Here is a 27,599-nt window from a genome sequence, read left to right on the forward strand (position 1 = left end):
CAAGTACCCATTTGGGAACATTACAAACGCCGCACAGCGTATCATATCCAGAAAATCTGACAATACTACCCAGCTTGAGCAGCATCTCTGTGAGGGAGTAGGGACTCCGCTGTCTAGCAGCAGGGCCACCCCATTCATACACCCCAGTTCAACAATTGATAATACCCTAAAAGTAGGCAATTACCAAGGATTGGAACGTGCTGCATAGGAGATGCATGATGCATGAAAGAACTAAATTTTTCAATAGTTTAGCGTTGATATTCAAAAATTTCAATACTACTGGCAAATTGGTGGAGAGTTTGCGAATTGATTGATATATAAATCTTTAAAATCCATTGAAAGACAAAGGACCTATTAATGTTACAAATCTTACATGATTTCGTGACGGTCCGAGTCTTCCCCTGTATCCGAGTCTTCCCCTTAGACGTAGTTTACGTCAAAAAATGCTGGCAAATTAATTCTTTTGTGTAAAATGGTGATTCTGAAAAATCATTATCTTGATAGAAAATTTCACTTGGCAACAACTGACGCCATCCATACGAATACATATTTGCAGCACCTACGACGCCCGCCCGACGCGGTCGTCGTCATTGACATTAGCAGCGCTCAGATTAAATTTTCTTGTAGGAAGTAGGGGGAATGACGGCTTTGGCAGGTTTTGTTCTATTGTCAGGAGGTTTTAGTTGGCCAAATTTTATGAAATTTGGCCACAATATTCTTTGATATGCAAACTTGAGGCGAGATGAATTTTGATCAAAGTAAAACTTAATTGCTTGGTGATGGCAGATTGTTTTCCGTCGGTAGTAGAATCACGAGATCACGATTCAGAGAAAGACATAATTTTAGTAGATAGTCATCCATGCGAATACATTTTTGCAGCTTCTCCGTTTGACGCGCGCTCGTGATTCTACATACATACAGAAAACATACGATGATTCAACTCATCCATGAGTTTTTAGGTGCTGAGTTGGGCTTGATTTGAATCGTCCATGAGTTTTCACCACAACAGACCAAACCACAGGCGTTATCGCTGGAACCGCGCTGGTCCGTTCTCCGTGACATCCAGAATGAAAATGACGCGCGCACGCGAAACATGGGGCTTTTTATACACAGGGAAAACGAAGCAGTCGATCAAAAGGGCCGTACCTTACTGCAATCTGATGTCCGTGTTGGGGATTTATGAACGGAATTGAATTTTTTACCCGTTTTTGAAAAAAATAACATTTTCAATAGTTTAACGTTGATAATCAATAGTATCAATAGAATTGGCAAATTGCTGGGGAGTTTCCGAATCTATTGATAAGCAAATCTCGAAAATCCATCGAAAGATAAAGACGCTATTAGCGTTTGAAATCTATCCTAATTTCGTGACGGTCTGGAATTTGGAAATTTTGGTTTAACACCCTGTATCTGAGTCTTCCCCTTAGACGTAGTTTACGTCAAAAATATGATTGAAAAATTCAATGATTGTTATAATTCGTTACCGTTGACGCTAGTCGCCAATTATTCGTCAGTTATTTAAAAACTTTCAGCATCCATGCCGCTCCAAAATTCTGTTGGCATTAACACTCTCTCAATCCAAAGGAAACTGTAAACTTGGGACACCTGCGGGTGACCTACTAGTACAAAACCTGGTACCAATCCCATAGCTTTCCTCCGACAGGTTTTGTCTAATTCATCACAGACTTTTCCATGATTGGCGTCAAAGAACCTAGAATATATATTTGATCATTTTATTTGAATCCTACGTGGAGTAATATACCGCTATCGAAAATGTGAAAATTTGAGACACATAGATAAACAAATCATAGTTTTAAGGCTACTCTGATGTTGATAAAAAGTAGTTCACAGCATCTGTCATTGTTGAATCACCCCTTGTCGGGTTTATGGCTAGCGTAAAAAGCTGGATAAAGGTAAAATATTTCATAAATAACATATAGAATGATTTGAATATCTGCACGAACACGGATTTCCGGATAAACTGACACGGTTGATCAAAGCGACAATGGATCGGGTGATGTGCGTAGTTCGAGTTTCAGGGGCATTCACCGAGTTTGCATCGGTGGTGACGAAATCGAGGTGGTAGGAGAATTTGTGTACTTGGGCTCACTGGTGACTGCCGAAAATGATACCAGCAGAGAAATTCGGAGACGCATAGTGGCTGAAAATCGAACATACTTTGGACTTCGCAAGACGCTCCGATCGAATAGAGTTCGCCGCCGTACCAAACTGTCAATCTACAAAACGCTCATTAGACCGGTAGTCCTCTACGGACACGAGACCTGGACGATGCTCGTGGAGGACCAACGCGCACTTGGAGTTTTCGAAAGGAAAGTGCTGCGTATCATCTATGGTGGGGTGCATATGGCGGACGATACGTGGAGGAGGCGAATGAACCACGAGTTGCATCAGCTGTTGGGAGGACCATCCATCGTTCACACCGCGAAAATCGGACGACTGCGGTGGGCCGGGCACGTAGCCAGAATGTTGGACAATAACCCGGTGAAAATGGTTCTCGACAACGATCCGACGGGCACAAGAAGGCGAGGTGCGCAGCGGGTAAGGTGGATCGATCAGGTGGAAGATGACTTGCGGACCCTCCGTAGACTGCGTGGTTGGCGGCGTGTAGCCATGGACCGAGCCGAATGGAGAAGACTCTTATATACCGCACAGGCCACTTCGGCCTTAGTCTGAATAAATGAATGAATGATTTGAATATAAAACCTGGTCGAATTTGACTAGTGTTAGTATTATACTCCAATATATAGAGCGAACAGTCGTAATTTTGCAGGCGGATCATAAATGTAACGGAAGTGGTTTTCGATTTATTCCGAATCCGGATAGGTGCAAATTTAGAAACGGTCGAATATCAACGTTGATGCTATTTTTTACTATTTTGGACCAAAAGTTTCATGATATTTCACGAAAATAATATTATAATATGTTTTAGTTAAGTTATACGAGATACGGATTCCAGGCAAGAAACATATGGAGCTGTTGTAAGTACAGTCGACTCTCCACATCTCGATGTTCTATATCTCGATATCAAATTTTGCGGCTACTAGACCATCTTTGGACAATAACAAACACATCAACAACAGGAAACGACATTTGTTTTGTTGTCGTTTTTCATAGCAACGAGCTTTTTTGGATCTAGTACCCATTTCAATTTTCCTTCCATTCCTCGATCTCTCCCTGTCTCGATGGTCCCTTCAATATCGAGATGTAGAGAGGCGACTGTAAATACATTTTAATCGTCCTCTGGGTTCTCACTTGTTTGTCAATGCATTTGTTTCTTCTTTTATCTCGTTCCAGAGGGCGAGTAATGGCGCTCGAACCTATAGGCTTACACATACACTGATGGTTTATAAGTATTCGTCATGATTTTAAAATAATCTGCGTGAAATCACGTGGATACTGTTGTCCATCAGCGTATAAGCCAGGGCACTAGACTAAAAACTGTGTCCCATCCCAAGACGCTGAGGACCCAAGGGGTGAAAATATGAAAAATTATAAACGGAGCGGTTGGTACGAGATGTCCCCGTTCTAGGGTTTAATTGTGGAATCAAGTTAAGAATTGATTCTCACAGGTATTTTCAACAACGCTGCACAGTAGGCCTGGCCGCTTTTATGTTTGAAATACATTTATGATGTACTTCAAACATAAATATTGACAAGAAACGAGATAGATGTCGTCGAATCTATCACTTTCCAGGATTCTTTCACGAAGCTGTGTATGTGTAGACTAGACTAGACTGGACTAGATAAATCTATCACAGCCATTAGATTTGGATCAATGTAGTGAATGGAGAACAATAAATTTTGAGATTTTGTCAAATACAATGAAATCCAAACAATTTAAATCCAACCCAAATTCAATCCAAATCCAATAAAAATCCAAGCCACATTCAATCCAATTCCATTCAACATCCAATCATAATCCAATCTAAATCCAATCCAAATCAATTCCACATTCAATCCAAATCCGTTCCACATCCATTCCAAATCCAATCCAATGAAAATCTAATCCAAATCCGATCCAAATCCTATTTAAATCCGTTCTAAATTCAAATCATTTCCAATACATTTAAAGTAATATAATGATGGAATATGAAGCAATTCATAACGGTTTGTTCAATTTAACGCTAACTAATTTTTATCTAAATTCTAAAAGCCAATGTGGGAAGGTCGCAAGCAATATGCGATTTTGCTAGGTGGGTCGCATGTACAAGTAGTTTGGGAACATCTGGCCAAGGATATGATATTCATCTAAAAAATATATTGCAAACCACAAACAATTTTCTAGCGGTCTCCCACGCTTTGTGATTTTTCAAACCACAATCCATTTTCCAGCGGTCTTCCAGACGCGCTTTGTGGTTTTCCAAACCACAAACCATTTTCCAGCTCTTCCAGGTGCGCTTTGTGATTTTTCAAACCACAATCCATTTTCCAGCGGTCTTCCAGGTGCGCTTTGTGATTTTCCAAACCACAATCCATTTTACAGCGGTCTTCCAAACACGCTTTGTGATTTTCCAAACCACAATCCATTTTCCTGCGGTCTTCCAGACGCGCTTTGTGATTTTCCAAACCACAAACCATTTTCCAGCTCTTCCAGGCACGCTTTTGATTTTCCATACCACAATCCATTTTCCAGCGGTCTTCCTGACGCGCTTTGTGATTTTCTAAACCACAAACCATTTTCCAGCTCTTCCAGGCACGCTTTGTGATTTTCCATTTTCCAGCGGTCGTCCAGGCACGCTTTGTGATTTTTTTTTAATCGCAATCCATTTTCCAACGGTCTTCCGGACGCGCTTTGTGATTTTCTAAACCACAAACCATTTTCCAGCTCTTCCAGGAACGCTTTTGATTTTCCATACCACAATCCATTTTCCAGCAGTCTTCCAGACGCGCTTTGTGATTTTCTAAACCACAAACCATTTTCCTGCGGTCGTCCAAACACGCTTTGTGATTTTCCAAATCACAATCCATTGTACAGCGGTCTTGAAACACCCTCTTTATGATTATTCAAACCACAATCCATTTTGCAGCTGTCTTCCAGACACGCTTTGTGATTTTCTAAACCATTTTCGTTTAAATCTATGATTGAAGATTATGATTAATGATTAATTCATTTTTGGCAATGATTAATGGTTATGATTAACGATTAAATTAATTTTTGACTGTGAATTACGATTATGATTAATGAATTAGACGTTTGGAGTATGATTAACGATTACGGATCATGATTGAATATTGACACAATATGTTTATGATTAATGATTAACGATCAATATGATTAATGATTTTATGAATAATCAAATTGAATGATTTGCATAGTGATCAATAATCATGTAATCTTTCTCTAAGGATACTAAATTGAATTATTAAAAGGTATAAAAGTTGTATGATTATGATGAGAGATTAATGAATAAAAGCTATGTATATGCAATGATTAAGATTGATGATTTATCAATAAACTCAAGACAATTATGGATATGATTAGTGATCAATGATTGAATATTATATTATATTATTACGATTAATGAATAATGATTAAATCGTATTTTTTGTATGATTATGATTAATGAATAATGACATTACAACCCATTACTCATCAGTCATGATGTCATGATTAAATCTATGATTAATCATTATGGCTCTGAGAAGATTCACCTAAGGTTTCTTCAAAAATCTTCTCAGGAATTTGTTAACGATTTCCTCCAGTTATTTTTCTTCAGGAATTTCTTTTAAAGTTCCTCCAGGAGGGTGTGTAATTCCAAGTGAGAATACTAGCAAAAATCTTGAATTATGCCTTCCTTAGTCTGGCGGCTACAACGCACGTTGTAGTATTTTTGCAATTCCCTGTGCCTATGAGCGTAATCGTGGTTGTTTTATGACACTGTAATGCAAAAATGGTGAATCTATTTAGAAACCTCGTAGTTAAAACCTGTGGAAGTGCTTAATGATCATAAAGGACATTTTCTATGAGTTTCTAATCCAGAAATTTTAAGACAGGTATTATTTATTCCTCAGAAATTTTAGATAAGGGAATTACTAAACCCTCTATATGAGGAATTCTTGGAATTAATTTAAAATCTGGGAGAATAAACTCTCCCACTCCTAGAATTCTTGGATAAGAATTTCACATGAATTCTTGTAGAAGGAACTTCCCAGAGTTTATGAAGCAGAAAATCTCCAAACATCATGTAGCAAGAATACGCCATATTTATTGTATAAAGACTAAAGAGTTCTCATTATTCCTTAAGTATATATCGACAATATCTTAGGGGAAGATTTCCTGAGAATTTATGAAAAAAGAATACCTATGTTGAGGTGGGTGAGAGGGCAGCAGTTCTTTTATTTTGGTGGAATAAATCCTTATTTTCACTGCGATCAGTTATTAGATCTATGAGAGCAAAAATTCCCCTTATTCCTGATGAGATTTCCCCAGAATTTCTGGAGATGGAAGAACCCAGAATGATTGGAAAAACAGTTTTCAAATCCCTGAATTCATGGAGCAGGAATTTTTACTTGTTCAGAATTCAAGAAAATTGGCATGGAGGAAAAATTCTCAATAATATCTGAAGGGATAAATCCTCGGAACTTCTGGCCCCAGAATTCATAGGGAAGGAATAACCCTTGTTATATGAGTTTTCCTGTATTCCTGGAGAAGGAATTTCGCAGAAATTCTGGTGGAAGATTTTCTAAGAATTTAAGGAAAAGGAAGTCTAAAGAATTGTCCAAAATTCTTGGAAAAGCGCGGGCGGTCGCGCTGCAGCAAGTGACCCGGCAGAACGTTGAACGCTATAGACGGAAGCGGAGACAGCAGATCCGCCTTTTTCAGGAGAATAAACGCCGCCTGGAAGAAGCGAAGATAGAGGAGATGGAACAGCTAGTCCATTCTCAAGAAACACGCAAGTTCTATCAGAAGCTCAACGCATCCCGCGAAGGCTTCGTGTCGCGAGCCGAGATGTGTAGGGATAAGGATGGGAGCATCTTGACGGACGAACGTGTGGTGATCGAAAGGTGGAAGCAGCACTACGAGGAACATTTGAATGGCACCGAGAGTGCAGGCCATCCAACAGCTAAAGACCAATAAAGCACCTGGTAAGGATGGTATCGGAGCTAAGCTCATCAAGATGGGCCTGAAAAGCTGGCCACTTGCCTGCACAAACTGATAGTCAGAATCTGGGAAACTGAGCAGCTATCGGAGGAGTGGAAGGAGGTGTCATATGCCCCATCTACAAGACAGGAGATAAGCTGGAGTGTGAGAAATTTCGAGTGATCACCATCCTTAATGCCGCCTACAAAGTGATATCCCAGATTATCTTCCGTCGTCTATCACCAATAGCTTCGTTGACGGCCGCTCGACAACGGACCAGATCTTTACTGTACGGCAAATCCTTTAAAAATGCCGTGAACACCAGGTCCCAACGCACACTCTGTTCATCGATTTCAACGCTGCATACAACAGTATAGACCGCGTATAGAGCTATGGAAAATTATGGACGTGAACAGCTTCCATGGGAAGCTTACCAGACTGATCAAAGCAACGGTGGATGGTGTACAAAACTGTGTGAAGATTTCGGGTGAACACGTTCGAATCGCGCCGGGAACTAAGACAAGGTGATAAACTTTCGTGCTTGTTGTTCAACATTGCGCTAGAAAGTGTCTTGTGAAGAGCCGGGGTATGATTTTCAACAGATCCAGTCAATTTATTTGTTTCGCGAATGACATGGACATTGTCAGCCGAATATTTTCGATGGTGGCAAAACTGTACACCCGTCTGAAACGTGAAGCAAAAAAAGTTGAACTGGTGGTGAAAGCATCAAAGGAGTAATTCTCGCTGAAACCGGGCCACTATTTGCACGAGGTTCTTAAAAATGCCTAAATTTATATTCTTTCGAAAGCTTTCGACGAGTATATTAAAGATCCGAGTTGAATTCATCAGAAATATGAACCTCTCGTTAGTTATACACGAAATCATTTTAATGGACCCCTCGATTTTTGTCAATTCTTGGCTCACCAAAACTGTCATAACTCCAACATTTCTCAACCGATCATAGAGATCAGCATATCGTTGGAAAGAGGAAGAGTGTATCCTCAATTTGCAATAATAAAAATATAAGTAGCCATATTGAATTTGGCCGCCATATTGGATTTCTTTTTAAAAACTATTTTTCCGCCAGGTTTGCAACCACCAATTTAGAATATTAATACATCGATGGAAAGCTTAGCTTATATTGTGTATTGTGTCCGAAAATCTCAGGTGTATGTTTTTTCTATCAAAAGTTATGTACGATTTACCAATACCAAAATTATTGAATTATTTAATACAATAACTTCAATACGGCTCCGTTATGCTCAAAACTTTTGAGCCCTTCAAATAAAATACTGTTGTAGACATGCTTTTCATTTTTGAAACATATTTGGCTTAGAATAGTGTATGAAATCAAGGAACTGACGTCGTAGTACCATATTAACCATAAAAATAATGTTCGTTGGTCAGATGGCCCTTCAAAATATAATTTTGTAAATCATATATAACTTTTGATAGAAAAAACATACATCTGAGATTTTTTGACACAATGCACAATATAAGCTAAGCTTTCCATAGATGTATTAATATTCAAAATCGGTGGTTGCGAACCTGGCGGAAAAATAGTTTTTAAAAAGAAATCCAATATGGCGGCCAAATTCAATATGGCTGCTTATATTTTTATTATTGCAAATTGAGTATACACTCTTCCTCTTTCCAATGATATGCTGATCTCTATGATCGGTTGAGAAATGTTGGAGTTATGACAGTTTTGGTGAGTCAAGAATTGACAAAAATCGAGGGGTCCATTAAAATGATTTCGTGTATAACTAACGAGGGGTTCATATTTCTGAAGAATTTAACTCGGATCCTTTATATACTCGCCGAAAGCTCTCAAAAGAATATAAATTTAGGCTTTTTTAAGAACCTCGTGCAATTAGTGGCCCGGTTTCAGCGAGAATTACTCAAAGACAAAGTACATGCTTGTGGGCGGCGCCGAGCGCGACAGGGCCCGCCTGGGAAGCAGTGTTACGATAGACGGGGATACTTTCGAGGTGATTGATGAATTCGTCTACCTTGGATTCATGGTAACGGCTGATAACAATATTAATTGTGAAATACGAAGGCGCATCATCTGTGGAAGTCGGGCTTTCATAGTTGACGTAACAACCATTTGAAATTACTGCAAATTTGACTAAGTTATCATTTACTGTTGCAATATGCATCGACACGTTGCATGTTTCAAACCTTATTGAACTGTTTATGGGTTAAAATGTATTGAATGTTCGATGTTTGTGCTCGAATCATCCCAAATACATGCGAAAGTGCAATGGTTGGTACGTCTACTATGTAATCATGGGTAGGGTAGTCCTCTACGGACATGAAATATGGACAATGCTCGAGGAGGACTTGCCACCACTCGGAGTATTTGAGAGACGGGTGCTTAGGACGTGGCATAGACAGATCTCGATTATTGGAGAGCGCATTGCTTCCATCCAAGATATAGTAATTAGTCCCAAATCAATATCTGTGGTAACGGATGAAAGTGATGCTACTGTCATACAATAGTTCAGACTTGTACCTTCTACGAATTTATGCAAATTGCTCAATACTAATGCTAAATGTACGTTAAAACGGTTCGGTATTCTTGTTTATATACATCGTAAAGCTTAAGGGGTGCATATCAGACTGTTCTCCCCTACTCCTTCATCGTCCTCTACTATAACTATGGGGGGCCTAGCAATACTGGAGCTGAGTGATTGATTGCCATATTGGAAGATATTGTTGTATCGACGACTGTGTTGGAGTTGGCTTCACCGGACGACTGTGCGCTCTACCCGAAGAGGAACGACAACCTCGATAGCAGAAGTTGGTATGAACTTGCCTTGCATAAGAGGTAAAATACCAAAAAAGCATAGCATAAGCGTAGCATAAGCATAGCATAAGCATAGCATAAGCATAGCATAAGCATAGCATAAGCATAGCATAAGCATAGCATAAGCATAGCATAAGCATAGCATAAGCATAGCATAAGCATAGCATAAGCATAGCATAAGCATAGCATAAGCATAGCATAAGCATAGCATAAGCATAGCATAAGCATAGCATAAGCATAGCATAAGCATAGCATAAGCATAGCATAAGCATAGCATAAGCATAGCATAAGCATAGCATAAGCATAGCATAAGCATAGCATAAGCATAGCATAAGCATAGCATAAGCATAGCATAAGCATAGCATAAGCATAGCATAAGCATAGCATAAGCATAGCAGCATAGCATAAGCATAGCATAAGCATAGCATAAGCATAGCATAAGCATAGCATAAGCATAGCATAAGCATAGCATAAGCATAGCATAAGCATAGCATAAGCATAGCATAAGCATAGCATAAGCATAGCATAAGCATAGCATAAGCATAGCATAAGCATAGCATAAGCATAGCATAAGCATAGCATAAGCATAGCATAAGCATAGCATAAGCATAGCATAAGCATAGCATAAGCATAGCATAAGCACCACGATTTCTTCACCTAGTTAAGGTCATCATTCCTGAACACTCAGGGCCATCATTGCCCATCTCCTTTCGACAGCTCTTTCGTATGACTTGTTGCATGGTTTGCTCGTTTCGAGTCGAGATGCGCAATGCCACCTCAGATTTAAATAGTTCCTTCGGGGCAGTTGCATTAAAGCGAGACAAAATTGTCGACAGAAAATGTCAATTGAACAGAATTCTACAACTCAGCAACACTGAGTGCACTGTTGTTCGATGCTCTCTCATGCTCACAGTACGAGTTTTCCCTCTCAACAAACTCAAGAAACCCTTTGGTTGGCGAGCATAAACCAGCATCGATTGATCTCTGTTTTTCTTTCATTTCGTTTAGTCCTGCTGTCCTTCCACCTACTCACTGACTAGACGTGCGTTCAGCAGCCTTCAACAGCTGTTGGTTAGTTGAGACGTTGTTGCTTTTTATGTGCTGACGACATGCTCTCTGCCAGAAACATGTGAGAATAAAAAAGCATAATGCTTCTATGCTACCGATCGCCGCGACCCAACCTTGCGCTCACCATTCGGCTCTCCGAATCTCACTCCCTCTTTCGTGGGGCGCACCATCATCAGACGCAATGTGCCGGCACCGGTTCTTTTGACGGCGTGCTGAACTTGTGCAGCAGTTTAGTTCGGTTGCAACCGTCGACCGGTTTAGTTTGCCGCTGTCCGTCCATACGTTCGTTGGCGCGCTTCCAGTACACCAGTCGATCGTTGTTTCAGTTTATGTATAGGATCATCAGTATTTGCTTTCTGCTGTCCCGGGTTCTTTATGCGTTGTTTGCGCGCTTTGCATACAATGGAATTATTCTTGGTGTGGTGATTTATGGTCAAATTATGCGCTTTTCGCGAGACGGCTGGATTGTGCGTCGCCAGAAGTGCTCTTCCCCATGTGAATGTGAGTGGAAATCGACACAAACCGATGTTTGTTGGATGATGTTCGCTGTTCCTTTTTTGTACGAGAAATTGTGATTGTGCGTATATTGATGCTTTGAAAGGAAAAAAATGCAGCATAGTGCCGATGAAAAGATGCGGGAAAGTGTGTGGCCTGCATATTAAAAAAAAATTGAGAAGAGAAAATTATTCAAAATTAAACACACATTCGTTCATAATTCGTGCCCTCGACAAAGGAAGTGGTGAGACGATACTCTCCCTATGGTGTTAACGCCAGATCACGCACTGTGTGTCTAGAATTTTGGAAAAGACACAAGAGTTTGTAGAACCGCTGGGAAAGCGATGGGAAAAGGAATCCGATATTAGTGAGCATAGATAACAGCTCGACATATGTTTTGTGTCGCTTTACAATTTCAGAGTAATCGCTTTTGTCTGGAGCTAAATTGAGTGTATTTCGGAGTTGCAACCAGAAGAAAGTTGAACATGAGAAGCGTGAAGCTGCTAAGAATATCGGGTTAAAGAAACGACATTTTCAAATCAGTGAATTGCGGACTAACTTTTTGCGACTTTTATGGATAATATCGAACGACAACGACCACGGCGAATTCTATATTAAGTCAGAAGAGTCACTACGAGTGCGACACATGCTGGATAGACGGTAAGATGTACTCCCTATTTTGACTGAATGCGTAATACCTGGGTGTAGAACACAGTTTTGTTTTTCGCGATGATTTGGGAGTGGGCAGAAATATGCTTGTGGTATGACCCTTGGGATTTGTTGCCGTGTCATGTGATAATAATTTTAGAAATTGTTAAGTAATTTGATGGTTGAATTTAGGAGCGGTACGCATATGACGTGTGTCGGGTTTCTCTTTTTTCATTAAATAATTGAACTAACAAGTTGACATCATTATTCTCATATCAGGACTTTTGCTGGGTTTCTAAGTTTCAAACAGTAATTATTGTGAATATAACAAAATTAACTCTATGATACATTCGTTAATAAAGTTGACGCGGATACATTCATGCAGAAAATCTTTGTAACTAATTTTTCAAATGGTTCTCAGTAGTCAACCGATTTTCTCAGATTTTTTACCAACCTCTTAGCCATCTCTTCCGAATTCTGAACATTACAAAATATTGTGTCTAGCGGTGTTAAATGTTTCGCTAGAGCTGTGGGAGTAAAGCAACGGATTTAGAAAAAATCTTTTTTAGTGATATAAGCACTCACATTTCATTACCGAAAATGATGTCTATCCATCTAATGATGATGGAAATATTTAAATAACACATGAAAGACATCACCTGGAACATTAGATCAAACTTTTAGCATCCCTATTATGAATACTCGCTTAACTTTTCAAAAGGTCCTAAGTAACATTTTTTTCATGAATTATTTTGAATAGCGCAATCAACAGAACAACATGAAAGCTTTTGATTGCAGTACTCAAATTAATTCATGAAAAAAATGTTACTTAGGACCTTTTGAAAAGTTAAGCGAGAATACAGTGACAATTCGTTGCTTGATAGAACCACCTCAGACTACAAGGTGTATGAAATTACGGAAAAATAATTAGAAGCATCTAGTGTTCGGTGAATTCGTAAATGTAAATGTAAATGTAAACAAAACAGAAAACATGGTATGGTAATAAACTATGATGTTCTAGGATCTTCAAATTGTCATGGAGTCCGAATCAAACACGACTACCATGATATACCTAGGATATACCCAGCCGCGGTATGAACCAAATTATGTCTTCCGAGTATTTGAATATCGTTTGTTTTTCAAACTCACGCATTTGGGATGTTGTCAAATCTCCAAATTATTTTGGATTTTGGGTCGAATTGGAGATCTTAGAATACTATAGATTATTATCATACATGTTTCCTGTTTAGTTTACATTAAATTTAACGATTTCACCGAAGACAACATGCTTTTAATTATTTCTCCGTAATTTCTTACACCCTGTAGTCTGAGGTGGTTCTATCAAGCACCGAATTATCACTGTATGCATAATACTTACTTGATACTTGATGGGCTACAGCTCTTCGATGAACCTACGCCGAATATAGTATCCTTCTCCGCTGGACTCGATCCTGGGTCAATCGCTTCCAGGCGCCCTGAACGTGAAGCGTTCTCAGGTCCTCTTCAACTGCACAAAGCCATCGTCTACGCGGCCTTCCACGAAGCCTGCGACCTGTTGGCAGCTGTTGGAATCAGGACACATCGAAGAAGAGGACATAATGGTATCATTCGACGTAGCGGCATTGTTCCCTAGCGTTCCAGTGAAAGATGCTCTGAATCTTCTAGAGGATTGGCTGCTAACACAAAGGACGGAAACAACATGGCGAGGAAAGGTGAAGATGTACCTAAATCTGGCAAGGCTATGCATGACGGAGAACTACTTCACATTTCGTGGCAACTACTACAAACAGACGAAAGGAGCACCGATGGGAAATCCGCTATCACTGTGCGAACTGTTCATGGCGAATCTGGAGAACAACCTACAAGAACAAGGAATACTACCCCAGAAGTGGTGGAGATACGTCGACGACATTTTCAGCATCATCAACCGAAAGGATCTACCCAGGATTTTGGAAGCGATAAACAACGTGCATAAGGACATCAAATTTACCTTCGAAGAGGAAAAAGAAGGTAAACTACCTTTCTTGGATCTACTAGTCATCAGGGAAGCAAATACAACATTGAGCCTCGAAATCTACAGGAAGCCCACGAACACCATGAGAGTCATCCCATATACATCGAACCATTCTTACCAACATAAAATGGCAGCATTTCATCACATGATCCACAGGATGCAGACGATACCCCTGAGCGAAGAAGGAAAAACGAAGGAACTACAATACATCTTGGAAACAGCGAAGATCAACGGATACCAGGAGAGGACTATACGAGCGATCATCAACAAGAAGGAAAGGACCCTACGACGGAATGGACATACAACGCTGACACCGATAGAGGAGCCGCTGAAAAGAGTTTCGGTCCCATATGATAAACACATCACCAACCAGCTACGCCCTCGACTAAGGAAATTCGGCATCGATCTAGTATTCTCCAGTAGAAGCAACCAACTCAAGTTTCTATTGGGTTCAACGAAGGATAAAGTAGAAATGTTGAATAAGGCAGGCGTTTATAAGATAAGTTGTTCCCAATGTGTAAAAATCTATGTAGGCCAAACAAAAAGATCATTAGATATAAGGTTCAAGGAACATATGGCGGAAGTGAGTAAGGCGAAAAGAGAAAACGATAAGGGATTACATTACGAATTTAGATCAAAGGTAGCAGAGCATGTGTATAAGGAAAATCACCCAATTACGGCATCAAATATTAAAATCTTAAGAAATGTCTCTTCCCCATGGAAACTCGATGTTGCTGAGAGTTTGGAAATCCACCGACAGGTACAAACAGCGCTGTTGAATAAGGATCAGGGAAATGGCAGCTCTTGGCTCTTCAAGTTTCTACCTAAACAATAAAGTAATTTACTGTATAGGTAAATAAAGTAGGCAAATAAGATTAGATTAGGTACCTAGCGTAGTATAAATAGTGTAAGTTGCGATTGTTTTCTTCAAGTCGAGTCAAGTACAAGACATTGAAGACGACCTCACAGTTGTGGTCGAAATACGTATCTGCAAAGATAACGAAAATTAACTGGTGGAATTAAATGGACAGTACTTAATTCGTCTTAGACGGTTGAGCTTTTATGCTCATTTCAAATTCTAACAGTTACCTGCTAGAACTAATCAAGTTGTAGGTATAGGGATAGAAGATGGAAACAGTATGAAAGCCCATTTCCAGTTCTAGCGATTGCTAGAACATGAAGAAATGGAACGGGCCTGGGATTGAACCCACGACCTCCTGCGTATGAGGCAGAAGCGGTAGCCATATGACCACCAAGCCCGTTTGTAAGTATATCATCAAAATCGCATTATCCAAAATCCGTTGATTTACTTGCTCCTAGCTCCCTTCATACGGGAGCTTGGCAGAAGGAAGGTCGTGCGATATGTGCCATCACAAATATTGCCCTCCGCTCGCTTTCAAATCGACTTCTATAAAAACATTCTTCATGCCTGCCGTATCCTAACGGAACTATCAATTCTATATTTTCGCCTCTAATGCTATCATGAACATGTACGTCCAAGTTTGGAAGATGATATTAGCATTTCCATATCAAAACATTCAAGTTTTACGAGAGAATCCATGAAGGAGTACTCAAATGAGCTGTTCCGAAAATTTAGGAGCTGGAGGAGTTCACGAAAAAATATCTGTAGGATTTTTTAGAAAAAAAAACTTGGAGGAATTTCTAAATATATTTCAGGAGAAATTTCCGAATAAATTTTCAACGAAATTTACAAAAAAACAGCCTGAATAGGTTTTCGGAAAGAATTTTTTAACGAGTTCCTGAAGGAATTGTTGGATAAATTTCCTGAATAATGTTTTAAGAAAAATTGGAACTTTAATATGAAATTTTGAATAGAAACTCCTTCAAAAATATCTGAAGGAATTCTTTATGGGAATTCTTCTAGGAATATATCCAGGAATTCCTTTGAAAATCCGGACAGTAGTAAGACAAAACACCGAATTAGGACTTCATGCCAGAAAGAGAAACCTCATCATACTTCTTCGGATATTCTCAAGAATTCCTTAAGAATTTACTTCAGGAGTTGCTTCGAAAATTTCTCCAGTATTCATCCAAGTGATACATGAATTTATCCAAAAGTTCGTTCGGAAAGTCCTCCACACATTTTTTCGTAAAACACACCCCTATGAATTATTTCAGTTAGTCATCAAGGATTTTTTTCAGGCATACCTAAGATCCTCCAGGAATTCCATCGGAAAATCCACCAGTGATTCATTACTAAATTGCTTGAGGTTTTTTTTTCAAAAATTCTCCGCAAATAAATCTAGAAATACCTTCAGAAATTCCTTTAGAATTTTTTTGAAAGTTTCTTTAAAACATTGTTTAAATTTTTTTTCGGAAACTCATTCGGAATTCCCTTCAGCAAGTTCTTTAGCAAATAAAAAAAAATCTTACAGATGTTCCAATCCCTTAGCTCCCGTAATTCTGCAGGAATTCCTTTTAGGAATTTCCGAACGAATTTCTTAGGGATGTTCGAAGGAACTCCTGAAGTAATAAACGATTTTTTTGAATTTTTCTGTACATTCCACCAAAACTTCCTTCGGAGTTTGCTCCAGAGATTCCTCCGGAAAATTCTCAGGAAATTACTTAAGAGATAGATCTAGATCTTTTTTTTTTGTTCGGGATGAACCATTGCATTGAACTTTTGTAGTATACCCGTGTCATTTGTTTAGTGCATGTCTTTCTGCTCCATTTCTATTGAGAAGAAATGAAGTAGTCGTTCTTTATTCAGCTATTTCTAAAACCTAATGTGAGGCATTCGAGAAATGGATTAAGGTACACTGGGGGAAGTGGAAAAAGGTGGTAAGTGGAAAAATCGACTCGAAAATTGGAACTGTACATACTTTACAGTTTTTACCACATCATAACATTATGTAAGAATATACTTTGATGCTCACACTAATACTGTGTTGAAATTTGTATAACACATACACTAACACGGTTAACGCATGAACTGTAATTTTAGGTTTCGCGAAAAGTTGATTTTTGCATTTATAAAATCAATTCTTATTTACACCAATTGTACCTTTTTCAAGTGAATTTATATCACAGGTGACCATTACAATATAATTAAACTAATCCCATTCAATTGGTAGTGGTTTGTACCAAGAAAGGAAATAATTCAAAGATTTTACACTTACCCCAGGTATGAAACACTGCCCAGTGGATAATGTTCTAATTACGCAATTTTTGTCTTCCCTCCAGGGTTTATTTCGATAGCTGTGAATCTTAATATGTTCCTTCTTTGTTATCATTGTGATTTCAGTGGTGATTGGACTAATATAAAGTAGAAAATTCCTGATTAATCCACCTATCGGTATTGATGCCTTTCACATGTTTTACATATTAGAAAATGTATAAGAAAGTTAAAAATAGCACTGATAGGTAAATATACTCTATAAATCACATTAATTTTTATTCATTTCAAGTTTCGCCGTTGAATGCAATTTTTCGCGAACAAATTGGTTAAGGATAAGTGCTCAAGAATAGCTGATAATTTTGTATGTGCTTTGCGCACACACATACATACAAATACGCACATACAGACATCATCTCAGTTCGTTAAACTAAGTTGATTAGTTTATAACCCTGTAAGTCCTATTTTTCCTTTAAAAAAATCATCTTTGGGGCGAACATATAGATTTAACGTACACTTAGTGTTCGAGAAGGCAAAACCAGCCCTCCTCTAGCTATTACGAGAATTCCTTGAGGATCTATTTCGTTAAGGTAGTAAAAATATTCCACAAACGATACTCAGAGCAATTATCGTATTGATTTTAGTAATATAACTACTCATCACTATTGAAGGTCAAGGTAACATGGGTTTTCCACTTACCCCATCCCACTAGGGTAAGTGGAAAAACAACTCCTAATTTTAAAATATATTTCCATAAATTTCAAGCGACCAAAATGGTATGAATTACCGCACAGTTGGTGCAAAATTGACTGTTTTTGATAGCCCATTTTGATTGAACGCATTTAGATCATTTAAACTGGTTTTACACTAATTCAAACAGGCAGTATCGATTTTTCCTTTTCCACTTCCCCCAGTGTACCTTATACCAACTAACTATCAAAGGCGAGCCATTTCGGCATCAAGAACAAGTGGGATAATACTGATTTTGACCATGCATCGGTACTGAAGTATAAACATATTTATGCTTCTTCTTATGAGTTCCAAATTCGTTTATGTACAGAGATCTGATATAATTGCGTTTGGCATTACACACAGAGCTCTAATCAGTCAGAGGTTTTAGCAGATCCACCAAATTTGTATCCGCTTCTTTCCTAATTAATCAGCGCTCTGGAGCTTGAAGATTCATGTCGTCGGCTTCGAAACCAGCCTATAATTGAGTTACGTTTTTATAATTTACTCCATTGACTCCATCCAAAAGGTGCAAAAGATGGGTCATCTAAAAGCAAATTATATTCGTTCCATACTCTTCCGACCATCACTCATAAGTATTAAAAAGAATAGTAAGAACCAGGGTTGAAATATGTCAAAGTCAATGCAGTGAAGCAGCATTAAGAATTTCTTGGTCCAATTTCCTACGGGATATTCGGCAATGTCTGCGGAAAATGTATCAGGGAAACTTCCGAAATTCCCTTAGGAGAATTCTTCCAGAAATTTCTTTTGGAAATTACTCTAGAAATTCCTGCGGAAATTGATTTAGGAATTCTTTCGAATTTTTTTAAGAGATACCTTCAGCAATTACTTTAAAAATATTTTAAAGAATTTCTCCCAGTACTTCCTCAGTGTATCCCTTCGGATTTTTTCCTTCGGACATTCCTCCGGTAATTTAATTACATATTCAAATATTCAGAAAAATAATTCAGAAATTCTTTTAAGTATCATTCGGAAATTACTATTCGTTCTTTCGGAAATTTCATCTGGAAATTCCTTTGGAATTTCCGTTAGAAACTCTTCCGAAAATTCCTTAGGTATTTTCTATTTCATTCTTAAATAAATTTCCTGAAAAAAATCTTCCAACAAAATTTCCAGAATAATTACTGCAGGAATTTCGGGAGAAATTCCGTGTGGCTTTACGAAAAAGATTTCCGAAGAATTTTCTGGATATAGTTTCTTAAGAATTTCCAGTTAAATTTACAAAGGAGGAATTCCTGAACGAATGTCGGCATTCCTGGTGTAGTTTTCGTAATTATTCTTGGAATTAATTCTTGAAGGAGTTCTTAAGAGCATGTCTGAAGAATTTCCTAAAACATATCCCGAAGAAATTCCTAAATCAATTTTAGAACGAATTCCTAAAGGAATTTCCAAAGAAATTGTTAAAGAAATTTCCGAAGGATTTCTCCTAAAACAATTTTCGAAGGTATTCTTAAAACAATTTCTGTAGATATTCCTGAAAGAATATCCGAAGGATTTCCCTTAGGAATTTCCGAAGAAATTTTCAAAGGAATTTTAAAGTAATTCTTGAAGAAATTTCCAAAAGAATGTCTAAAAAAATTTCCGAAGAATTCCTATAAGATTTCGTAATGGATTTTCCGAAGAAGTTTTCGGAATTTTCTTGGAACTCCTTCTTTGAATTTCCAAACGAATTTCTAGATATATCTCCGAAGTTATTTGCAATGGATTTTCGGGGGAAATTCATAAATGAATTTCCGAAAGAGTTTATTTATTGCTTTGAAATTAATGCCTCCAATTTGACGCCAAAGTTTAAATGAACCAATTAGGCCAAAAATGATGGTGCTCCACCATCACCAGAACTCTGGCGCCATCAGTGGCGACTGTAGTAAATTTTTATCGCCATTACTAGTCCATTACTAGCACTCACTCCCTAGATTCACGTCGTTCATTGAGCACACTAAGGGATCTTGTCTAGACCGCATCGTGCTTTCGTGCTGTGCGGTTCTTTCTCTCTTTGCGGAAGGAAGTTTTTAATACTACCCGAAGCTATTTTAATTTCAACGATGCTTCTTAGCGCTATTTGTACCCACTGATCCCGTTACGATCTTTGCAGGGACCCGCGCCTTCGTTTTACGTTGGACCCGTTTGCGGAAGTAAAATTCCGACAAGCGGTGGTAATCCTGCAGGGACACCGTTCTGGGAAAAAAACCTCTTAGAAGGTCACGTCTCCACGCTCAGCCATGAGCATTAATAAAAACAAGAGGAAGGGGGAGTCTCTGAATTCTCCACTTCCTTCAAAGAAACAAGGTTTCAAGACCGTCCTGCCTAAGCGCGGAAAAAATAGAAGGAAGCTGGAGAATTCAGATATTCCTTCTAACTCTAATATCGGAAATAATTCTTCTCCAATCAGTTCGATTTGATTAATGATGAAATTGAGCAAATCGAATCTACCTCTAGCCCAGGTGATTCGATTCATGCGAAAAAGCAAAGGATTCCGCCAATTGTGGTATCTGTTGCCGAGTTTTCTGGCTTCCGGAATGAGATTTTGATTAACCTTCAGGGGATCAAGGTTTCATTTCAGATTGCTAGGAAGGGTGACTGCCGCGTTTTGCCGGGATCCTTTGACGATCGCAAACGTCTTCTTCAGTATTTAACTGAGAAGCGCCATAAATTCTTCACATACGACGACAAAACTGAGCGATTGTTCAAAGTCGTCTTGAAAGGTCTCCCCAGTGATGATAAATCACTGGAAGAAATTAAAATTGAAATTTCTCAATTACTTGGATTTTCACCAGTCCAAGTAATTAAGATGAAAAAGAAATCCCACTCTGGTACTTCCCAGAGGGGCATTTCTCAAGAATTTTATTTAGTTCATTTTAACAAAAGTGAACTAAATAATATGAAAAGTTTGGAAAAGGCCTGTATTATGTCCCATGTCCGTGTTACATGGGAACATTTCGCAGAGCCTGGAAATTTCAAAACCCCACCCAGTGCCGTAAGTGCCAAATGTGGGGTCATGGAACCAAACATTGTCACATGGATGCTAAATGCATGATTTGTGGTGGAACCTCTCACGCCAAGGACGCATGTCCTGTGAGAGAAGATTCAATAAATTTAAATGTGCAAATTGTGGGGGCAATCATAAATCAATTTCTGGGAATGCCCTTCACGCAAAAAAGTTTTGAATTCCCGTGCAAAATTGATGACGGGAAATTCCAATCGGATCCCAGATTCGACGGGTAGAAATTTTTTAAACGCTCAAATTTCGAAACCAGTTACCGGTCGAGCAATTCATACCCACCACAATTCACAAACAAATTTAGCCGCTCGTCAACGGGTAGCAAGCACTTCAGTAAATTCCAATTTTTCGAATGTACCTACGTATGCAAACATCGCTGCTGGTAGACAAAATTTCTCTTCTCAAAATGAGGTTTATACCCATGTCTCAACGGAAAATAATGGTCATGTTGCCGATTCAGGTAGCATGACTGCTTCCGACTTTGATTTTTTAACTGAACAATTGCATCACATGATTGATGCAATGTTCAAAGCAAATACCATACCAGAAGCTGTTCAGGTTGGTATAAAGTACACACAAAAAAATGTTATCGGACTCCGTTTTAATGGATCTAAATAATTGTGTGAAAGTCCTAAATTGGAATGCCCGCTCTCTAAAGGGTAAGGAAGATGAATTATTCAACTTCCTAACAGTTCATAATGTGCATATTGCCATTATAACAGAAACTTATTTAAATCCCGGACTCTCCATTAAAAGAGATCCAAATTATTTTACCTACAGAAATGATCGTCTTGACAGCACCTGTGGTGGGGTCGCCATTGTCATTAATAGACGTATCAAACATAAATTATTTTCTTCGTTTGAAACCAAAGTTTTTGAAACCTTGGGAGTTTCTGTTGAAACAAATTTTGGTCAATTTTCCTTCATTGCAGCCTATTTGCCTTTTCAATGCAATGGGCAGCAAAAGAATTTGTTGAAAACTGATCTTCAAATTCTGACTCGCAACAAATCAAAATTCTTCGTAATTGGTGACTTCAATGCCAAACACCGTTCATGGAATAATGCTCAAAGCAATTCCAATGGCAAAATTTTATTTGAAGATTGTTCTGCGGGATATTATACTATTCAATATCCCAATGGCTCAGCTCTACTTTTAATTATCATAGAGCTGATTAGGATTTATATAAAACGTATATCGATAGGAATTTTGATGTTGATATTCCTATCGATACCAAAAGTGATATTGACAATGCGCTCGTATCTTTGACAAATTTAATTATCGAAGCCAGAGGCATTGCAATTCCGAAATGTGAAGTTAAATTCAACTCCATTATTATTGACGACGATCTTCAGCTACTGATCCGTCTTAAAAATGTAAGAAGAAGGCAATACCAAAGAACTCGCGATCCCGCGTTGAAAGTTATTTGGCGAGATTTGCAAAATGAAATTAAAAAACGTTTCGCTATTCTGAGAAATACCAACTTTGAGAATAATGTCTCGAAGTTGGATCCCAGTTCGAAACCCTTTTGGAAATTAACGAAAATTCTCAAAAAACCTCAAAAGCCAATTCCAGCGCTTAAAGAGGGAAATAAAATTTTATTAACAAATGGCGAAAAGGCGCAAAAACTTGCTCAGCAGTTCGAGAGTGCCCATAATTTTAGTCTAGGTCTCACTAGTCCAATTGAGGATCAGGTTACACGGAGCTTCGAAGACATTCTCAATCAAGAGAATGTTTTTGACCCTTCGTTGGGAACTAATTTGGATGAAGTGAGATCTGTTACTAGAAAATTTAAAAATATGAAAGCCCCGGGTGATGATGGTATTTTCTACATAATTATCAAAAAACTTCCCTATTTAACAAATGTTTTCAATTGGCATACTTCCCAGATAAATGGAAAAACGCCAAAGTTGTTCCAATTTTGAAGCCGGACAAAAATCCAGCTGAGGCTTCTAGTTATCGCCCTATCAGTTTGCTTTCTTCAATAAGCAAACTGTTTGAAAAGATTATTTTAAATAGAATGATGGTTCATATTAATGACAATTCTATTTTTGCTGATGAGCAATTTGGTTTTCGCCATGGGCATTCAACCACTCATCAGTTATTAAGAGTTACGAACTTAATTCGGCTCAACAAATCTGAAGGATATTCGACTGGAGTTGCTCTTCTTGATATAGAGAAAGCATTTGACAGTGTTTGGCATGAAGGTTTGATTGTAAAATTGATGAATTTTAATTTTCCTCTGTACATTATTAAACTGATCCAAAATTATTCATCAGATCGCTCACTACAGGTAAACTATCAGAATTATAAATCTGATAGATTACCTGTAAGAGCTGGTGTTCCCCAAGGTAGCATACTGGGGCCCATTTTGTATAACATTTTTACTTCTGACTTACCTGATTTACCACCAGGGTGTCAAAAATCTTTGTTTGCAGATGACACAGGTCTCTCAACCAAAGGACGTAGCCTTCGTGTCATTTGTAGTAGATTGCAAAAAAGTTTGGATATTTTCTCCACTTACTTGCAAAAATGGAAAATTTCCCCGAATGCTTCCAAAACTCAGCTTATAATTTTCCCACATAAGCCGAGAGCTTCTTATTTGAAACCTTCTAGCAGACATATTGTCACTATGAATGGGGTTCCAATTAATTGGTCTAGCGAAGCTAAATATTCAGGACTTCTGCTAGATCAAAAATTAACTTTAAAAAGTCACATTGAAGGCATTCAAGCCAAATGTAACAAATATATTAAGTGTCTATATCCACTTATAAACAGAAAATCAAAACTTTGTCTTAAGAACAAACTTTTGATTTACAAACAAATTTTTGGACCTGCCATGTTGTATGCTGTGCCAATATGGACTAGTTGCTGCAATACCAGAAAGAAGGCACTTCAGAGGATTCAAAATAAAATTCTGAAAATGATTCTGAAGTTGCCTCCGTGGTATAGTACCAATGAACTTCATAGAATTTCTAATATTGAGACATTGCAACAAATGTCCATCAAAATAATTTCCAATTTTAGACAAAAATCGTTGCAATCTTCTATTGCAACGATTAACTCCTTGTACCCTTAGTATAAAATAGGTTAAGTTTAGTTTAAGTTGAAAACATTGTAATTCCTACATGGTTCAATTCAACCAGAGGAAAAATTCTAACTGCCAGAGGCAATTGAAATGTATTAATAATAACTAAAACTATAACATAGCAAATAAGGATGATAGTGTTAAGAAAACACGGAACACCTAGTCTAAGAGATGAATGCATGTATTAGATAATTAGCAAATAAAATTAGTAAAAAAAAGGGATCTTGTCTAGACACTCATAGAACTCGCCCTTCCTGCCATCGGGTTTAAGGGTTTGTTGTGTGTTGGACGCTGCTGCTTACCAAGTATCGCGAAACCAGCTCCATGATCTAACTTCTCATACAGATGTAACTATATAGTATAGTAACGTGAATCAGATGCCTCCAGATTGATTTACTAAACGAAACGCAACCTCCACCTTCACCTTTGCCAGCTCTCGAACAAGGAGGCCAATCCTGCATTCCAGATTACATTTTTCGGGGTTGAGATAACTTCGTTGTTTTGCCTTTTTTAAAGTGTTTTTTTTATAAAGATTAAGTTCAATAATTACGAAAAAATCTTCAACACTATTTAGGGATGATCTATATAACAGATTTAAAACGCTATTACGATTTTTTTTCTTTCAACTGGAGTACGAATCATATCTTACGTTATTATACATCAACACCGCTAACAATATGGTAACGTACCTACAAATTCAATTCCTAGAATTTTCCTGCTTATTTTCCGCTAAGAACATCACAATCATTAACTTTTCTATGACAAGTTATCAGTTATGCATTCAAATATCATGTATCTAACATGAAGCTTGAGGAAGTAGAGTAAACCACCAACATAACCACCTGAGCTGTGGAGTGTTACTTTAAGGACGAACTTTTCGGGATCCAATTTTATTCCACTTCGTGTTTTCAAGGACACCACTTCTAATAATGAAGCAACGATCAGCTGTCATCTTTGTGTTCTACGCTTATATAAAAGGATGACAGTTATTCGTTGCTTCTTTGTTGAGTTTAGTGCCTTTGAAAATGCGAGACGCAAAAAAAATTGATTCTGTACAGTTTCACCATTTTTTTAGTGGAATGGAAATCAATATTTCGTTATTGGAAATTATTTACCTCTTGAAAATACTCGAGAAATTTATAAAAAGGCTTAATATATAAAAAGCAAAAACAAAGAAACCAAATCATCTATCATAGAAATCCGCGGAAAGAGGAAATGTAATCCAATACATTTCATATGCGCAGTCAGCTCAACTAAATTCTATTTAGGGACAGGCCCAACCTTTACCAATCGTGCCGAACCGTTTGACAATGAAACATATGCTCGCAAAATAAACTGCTGTGCATTTGGGTCTACTGGTGACGACGGTGCATAGAGCTTACATTGCACTAACTAATCTCGTCGATCCGTCATCTAGCACAGAGCTGGAAATGGAACCATTGCACGAGCTTGTCTTCTGCGTGTTTAGGCGTCAAGCACTGTGGTTGAACATGTGAAGGGGAATAGACATGTCGATATAGGCACCAATCTATCGGGGCATGGACCACGCACGCAGCACGAATTTCAAACCATTTTTTTTCACCACGCTCAAAGATCGATTGGGAGGGTGAAACCGAATGCCGAAATCAAAAAGTGCCTGCTTCCGATTTGGGTTCAGATTTATCTGCTCTTTCGTTCGGAAGCATATGTTTCGAACGGGAAAACCATGAATGAAGAGTGGAAGTAGATATTTGGAAGGTAGGAATGCACGCTTGATCTAGCGGATTTGTAATATACGGCGTTTGGAACGTTTAACTCAGCTTTGTGTTTCTTCGAGTGAGTGACGGGCGCTGATCCGAGCAGAAGTGCGCGGTTGGTGGAGATTAAATTCAAAATGTTTGGGTTTTGTTTTATTTCTTCTCTAATTGTGTGGCCAATTAGGGAAGGAATTGGAGCAGTGAATGCGTTTTAGGATGCTCACTGACCTAGTTGTGGAAAGTTAGTGTGTTCGAAGTAAATTGCAATAAACTTGGCTTCTAGGAGAGGCAACAAATAATACTCCTCCATGGTATCAATTACAAAAGAGTTGGTTCGATTCTTCATATGTATCTTCTTCTATTCATAATCTTGAAAATGACACCTTTGATGTCTCCAGTAGCCTTGCAAGCAAAGGCGTAGGATTGCCAATCCAGATATGGCGAGTTCGATTCTCGGTCCGGTCTATGATGTTTTCGGACTGGATACATTCTCGACTGAGCATAGTGTATCCATTGTACTTGCCACACAAGATACATACTCATGCAATGGCGGGCATAGAAAAGCTTTCAATCAATAACTGAGGAAATGCTAATAGAATACTAAGTTGAAAAGCAGGCCAAATTCCAGTTGGGATGTAGAGTTATTGAAGAAGAAGTGACACCTTTTGATGAAAAATACACAGATAGAAAAAGTTGTTGAAATTTACACGAAAGTAATGCACATAAAGGGAATGCCAAAAAGAGTGTAAATTTAAACGATTTTATCGCCTGAATGTATGCAATTTCCATTGCATTATGTCACTTTTTATATGATGTATGCTAAAGAAACTGACATAATGCTATAGACATTGCATACATTTAGGGTGTACTTCTTAGAAAATATCCAAGTACGCCCAAAATAGTTTAATTTTCCACGTCTTTATTTTTTACGCGCTTCTTAGTTTTCATTATTTTTTTCTGTGTAATTTCTCAATTCTTTCGAAGAATAATAAACCAATTGATTTTGATAGACGGTATGATGATTTTTCAAACGCGCTGCATTAGGTCACCAATCAAACCAATTGTAAATATTAAATTAATAACTTGAGATCAACATGAGACCAATTTTTGAGTTCACAATGCAGTACATTTGTTTTATTTATTGTTTCCAATTTTTAAAACAGTTCGATGTTTCAGAAAATATATATGAGATCTTTGAGACATTTGAGTCAAGGTCGGGGAGGCATTATGTACCGTTTTACTTGTTTATCTTTCTTCTTAATTAGAAATAACTTATCATCTTGCGTTTTCGGAGATTCAGATTTTTTGTTAGATGTAGCTTACTGTCATATTGTCTATCCGAAAAAAAATTAGAACCGTTTTTATACCGAAGTTGTATTTTTTCTTTCCAACTTCGGAAGTAGTGCGCTGGTTACGCCTAAAGATGCGCCAAACAACGCATCAATAAGTCTGACAGATAAAACTTCGGAAGAAAGTTCGGTTCGGAAGTCCCGACTTCCGAATTCTATGTTGGTGCTACGCCGACAATATTGCGTGTAAGAACGCGGCTTGATAATTTTCCAAAGTCATAGGGTTACTGCTTCTGGACTTCATCTCATAGGTCCTATGTTCATTAGGGTGGTTCAAAAAATCGAACAAACCTTTAGGCCGAGTCCATCTGGCCAAAAGTCATTTGGCTATAAGGGACATACAGTCGAAAAAGAGCTGGTCATCTGACCGATAAAGTCGATAATGCCAAACGACATATAAAACGA

At 38.1% G+C, this 27,599-nt stretch overlaps 1 protein-coding gene across 7 annotated transcripts in view; it reads left to right on the forward strand.

The window, feature by feature from the left end:
• Positions 1-11,228: 11,228 nt before the first annotated feature.
• The window catches only part of LOC134225797 (uncharacterized), a 220,776-nt gene continuing 204,405 nt past the window's right edge, over positions 11,229-27,599 (forward strand). For 5 of the 7 annotated variants that reach the window (XM_062706148.1, XM_062706150.1, XM_062706149.1 and 2 more), the window contains exon 1: positions 11,229-12,137. The gene's annotated coding sequence lies outside the window, so the exon portion shown is untranslated. The remainder of the gene's footprint in view (positions 12,138-27,599) is intronic. The other 2 variants (XM_062706152.1, XM_062706153.1) reach the window with 2 other exon arrangements.

This window comes from Armigeres subalbatus, chromosome 3, assembly GCF_024139115.2.
Source record: "Armigeres subalbatus isolate Guangzhou_Male chromosome 3, GZ_Asu_2, whole genome shotgun sequence".
Lineage (NCBI taxonomy): Eukaryota > Metazoa > Arthropoda > Insecta > Diptera > Culicidae > Armigeres > Armigeres subalbatus.